This window comes from Thalassophryne amazonica, chromosome 12 (assembly GCF_902500255.1).
Source record: "Thalassophryne amazonica chromosome 12, fThaAma1.1, whole genome shotgun sequence".
Classification (NCBI taxonomy): domain Eukaryota; kingdom Metazoa; phylum Chordata; class Actinopteri; order Batrachoidiformes; family Batrachoididae; genus Thalassophryne; species Thalassophryne amazonica.
In genome coordinates this window covers 5,603,932-5,608,508 of record NC_047114.1, presented here as the reverse complement: position 1 = coordinate 5,608,508, position 4,577 = coordinate 5,603,932, and the positions used below count along the sequence as shown (strand labels likewise).

The following is a 4,577-nucleotide window of genomic DNA, read 5'->3' as shown; positions in this document are numbered from 1 at the left end:
TCCCTCAGGGTTGCCACAGCAGATCTGTTATGTCAATTTGGCACAAGTTTTACACCGGATGCCCTCCCTGACGCAACTCCACATTACATGGAAAATGGTCACATTTCACACATGGTTTTGAACCCAGAAGCAAGTGCACTGTCCACTTGGCCTCCACGATGCCCAAGTAAGTAAAGCAAAGATTAAAAGCAAATTTGCACAGTTATGAGCAATTAAAATCAACATCTTATCAATAACATCGTAGATTGCGCTCACCACCATCATAAAGACCAGTTATCATATTACTCACATGATTGTAGCCACAGCAGAGCAGTCGCATTTCAACAACAGCTTAAAAAATGTAAATGAATTCAGCAGCAGCACTGTTCACCGGCAGCAGTGATGTGTCGTGTCCTAAACTGTGCACGTACGACGGGGCAGGCATCCTGTTATTGACAAGAGGACGGAAGCCGTCCTATCCCAGCAGACGGGGAAATACAGTGAACTGGGAGAGGGGGCAAAAAAACAAACGAACGCACAAACAGAAAATGTTGAGGAAACAAACATTTAAGGATTTGGGAGAAGTGTGATGTACAGCTCAACCACATGGGGTGTGCAGCCAGTACATTGTGAGTGCCAGTCCCAAGCCCGGATAAATGAGGAGGGATGCGTTAGGAAGGACATCCAGCGTAAAACACGGCAAAATTTAAGATGCAGGTTACAAATCAAAGTTCCATACCGGATTGGTCGAGGCCCAGGTTAACAACGACCACCACCGGTGCACAACAGGGTGCTGGCGGAAATTGGATTACTGCTGGGCGAAGAAGATGAGGAGAATGTGTCCAGATGCAATGGGAGAAGAGGAAACCAAGAAGGGTGGAAGTGAGAGTGGGGACTTTGAATGTTGGTAGTATGACTGGTAAAGGGAGAGAGCTGGCTGACATGATGGAGAGGAGAAAAGTAGACATATTGTGTGTGCAAGAGACCAAGTGGAAGGGAAGTAAGAGCAGGAGCATCGGCGGTGGGTACAAGTTGTTATATCATGGTGAGGACAGGAAGAGAAATGGTGTTGGGGTCATTTCAAAAGGAAGAGTATGTCAAGCGTGTGTTGGAGGTGTCTGACAGGGTGATGAGTGTGAAGTTGGAAATTGAAGGGGTGATGATGAATATCATCAGTGCATATGCTCCACAGGTAGGTTGCGAGATCAAGCAGAAAGAAGATTGCTGGAGTAAGTTAAATGAGGTGGTAGAGAGTGAACCCAAGCATGAAAGAGTGGCAATAGGAGTGGACCTCAATGGGCATGTCGGTGAAGGGAACAGAGGTGATGAGGAAGTAATGAGTAGATATGGTATCATGGACAGGAATGTGGAAGGGCAGATGGAAGCTGATTTTTCAAAAAGAATGGAAATGGCTGTGGTGAATACCTACTTTAAGAAAAGGGAGGAACACAGGGTAACGTATAAGAGTGGAGGACGGTGGACACAGGTGGACTACATTCTGTGTAGGAGATGCAAGCTAAAAGAAATCAGAGACTGTAAGGTGGTGACAGGAGAGAGTGTAGCTAGACAGCATAGGATGGTGGTTTGTAGGATGACTTTAGAGGTAAAGAAGAAGAGAACGAGAGCTCATCAAAGGATCAGATGGTGGAAGGAAGAAGACTGTTGTGTGAAATTCAGTGAGCAGGTGAGAGAAGCACTGGATGGAGGGGAAGCAATTTTGGACAACTGGAAAAGTACTGCAGATGTGGTGAGGGAGACAGCTAGGACAGTACTGGGTATGACATCTGGACAGTGGAAGGAAGACAAGGAGACTTGGTGCTGGAACGAAGATGTCCAGGAAAGCATATGGAGAAAGAGTTTGGCAAAAAAAAGAATTGGGATAGTTGGAGAGATGAAGAAAGTAGACAGAAGTACAAGGAGATGCGATGTAAGGCAAAGAGAGAAGTGGCAAAAGCTAAGAAAAAGGCATTTAGTAAACTGTATAAGAAGTTGAATACAGTAGTACGGAAGGAGAAAAGGACTTGTAATGATTGACCAGACAAAGGGACAGAGCTGGAAAGGATGTGCAGCAGGTTAGAGTGGTAATAGATGCAGATGGTAGTGGTACAGAGGTGAAGAAGAGAGTGCAGACAGGGTGGAGTGGGTGGAGAAAGGTGGCAGGAGTGATTTTTTGATTGATTGATTGATTTGTGACTGAAGAATATCTGCAAGAGTGAAGGAGAAAGTTTACAAGACAGTAGTGAGACCAGCTATGTTGGACAGCTTAGAGACAGCGGCACTAACAAAAAGACAGGTGACAGAGGTGAATCAATCAATCAATCAATCAATTTTATTTATATAGCACCAAATCACAACAAACAGTTGCCCCAAGGTGCTTTATATTGTAAGGCAAGGCCATACAATAATTACGTAAAAACCCCTGAAGATGTTGAGATTGTCTTTGGGAGTGACAAAATGGACAGGAACAGGAATGAACATATCAGAGGGACAGCTCAGGTGGGACTGCTTGGAGACAAAATCAGAGAGGTGAGATTGAGATGGTTTGGACATGTGCAGAGGAGGGACCCAGGGTATATAGGGAGAAGGATGCTGAGGATGGAGCCACCAGGCAGGAGGAGAAGAGGGGGGACAAAGAGGAGGTTTATGGATGTGCTGAGGGAGGACATGCAGGTGGTTGGTGAGACAGAGGACAGGGTGAGATGGAAACAATTGATCTGCTGTGGCACCCCCTAATGGGAGCAGCTGAAAGAAGAACAAGAAGTGCTGACTTTGTACAATCAAAGCTAGCAACAAGAAGCAGCCAAAAGCTCCCCCCCCCCCCCCCCAAAAAAAAAACAACAACTATAATTTAATTTAATTATGGCACAATCTGTTCATTTGTTTGAGGAAAGCTACACAGAAATTTCCCCTTTTTGGTTTGACAGAAACTTTAATGACCTGCCTTTATTTTCCAGAATAAAAGCAGGCAACTGTATTTTTTGTTTGGCAATGACGGTTGATCTGTCTCTTGAAGTTCTTGTCTACCGTGCCTCTGGACGTGCACATCATGGCTGATTGTGCCCCCTTACGTTTGTCCGCTCGCTCGGTCAAACCTCAGCATCTGTGGATGTGATGATAGAAGAGACTGACCCCAAATGACCCGGCCCGGCCCACACCAGAACAAATCTGCACCGCCGCTGCTCCCACATAACACATTACAAACAGAAGGAACGTCACTCCTTCCTTCACACTCCGCTCGGAATTCACCACCTCATCCTTCCTCGCTCAGAGGGGAATCCTCCTCCCACACAGCCACTCCTTCATTAAAAAGAAAACCTCCACAAAAACAGTTTCCATCTCTGATCATAAGAAGAGCAAAATGCTGAAAGTTGCAAACATGCTATTAATGCTACAGACACATTAGCATCATGGATATAAACATTTGGATTGATTTCAAGTCATATTTATTGTAATTTGCAGTGATTCCTGGATTCACTCATTCACAAGCCGCCCCATCAGTAACGACAAGCTGTTTTATTGACTGAAATTAAGTCCGACTCTTCTACAAAGTGTTCCAAAAACATTCTTGATCCAGTACACATCCTTTACATCCTTTACACTTATCCGCGTAGGAACAACACTAGCTAACTCAGCTCAGTCACAGAGACAGTGCTCATGTTAGCTTGGCTAGTTAGCATGTAGCTGTCTCAAAAATAAACCCCTCACCGTGTTCTTTTCTTTTTTTTTTTTTGTAATGTGGGTTTATCCAGTGTTGCCAACTTGGCGACTTTCTCGCCAAATCTGGCTTCTTTCCAAACCCTCTTGACAACTTATTTTCTCAAAAGCGACTAGTGACAAATCTAGCTAATCTAGCCAATTTTAATGGCAAAATAAACAAACCAACAAACAAGTTTGTTTGTAGTTCAAGTGCTTTTACTCACTCTTTGTCTGTCACGTGTTTTATCCCACAACAAATACATTAACAGTAAAATGAACAGCAAACGAACAAAGGACGAGGCCACAAAGAGATAGAAAACAAATTAAAGGCATTCTTTAACATTAATTTTCTTCAAAAAATTCCTTATAGAGTGTGACAGTTTAGGACATTTGGGAGAGTCTATAAGCTTAATTCTGTTTATATCTTGTTCAAATTCAGCAGAAAGTTGTGTAAATTCCTTTTCAATACTCTACGTTTATGAATATGGAATTTACCAAACAATATTAAAATGATAATGTATTCAATGATCTCTCCAACATTTTTCCTACAGCATCTGCGATTACGTCATACTATGTAAATAATATGCAAATTAGATGATGATGTCATTTAGCGACTTGTGGCGACTTTTAGGATAGCTAATAGCTACTTTTCTTACTGAGGAGTTGGCAATGCTGGGTTTAGCAGACAATATCAGAATGCTAACCTGTTAACGCTTTAAAATTTTCATGTAATTGTGTATGAATATTAGCATCACGCTACACACATACGCGGTGTAGTCATGACTAATCCCACAGCACGTTGTTTGAATACCACATCAACATGACCAAAATGTTGTATATTTCCACAAAAATTGTAAAGACTGAGATAAAGCAAATAGCAGTGTAAAACAAACAAACAATCA

General features: G+C 42.8%; 1 long non-coding RNA gene across 1 annotated transcript; it reads right to left on the bottom strand.

Annotated features, from left to right (window-relative positions):
* Window positions 1-273: 273 nt before the first annotated feature.
* Window positions 274-4,105, bottom strand: LOC117521947. The gene is made up of 3 exons (XR_004564094.1): window positions 3,981-4,105; window positions 3,789-3,795; window positions 274-284 (listed from the first exon to the last, which is right to left on the bottom strand). It is a non-coding gene; the product is annotated as an uncharacterized LOC117521947 (long non-coding RNA).
* Between the last annotated feature and the right edge of the window lie 472 nt (window positions 4,106-4,577).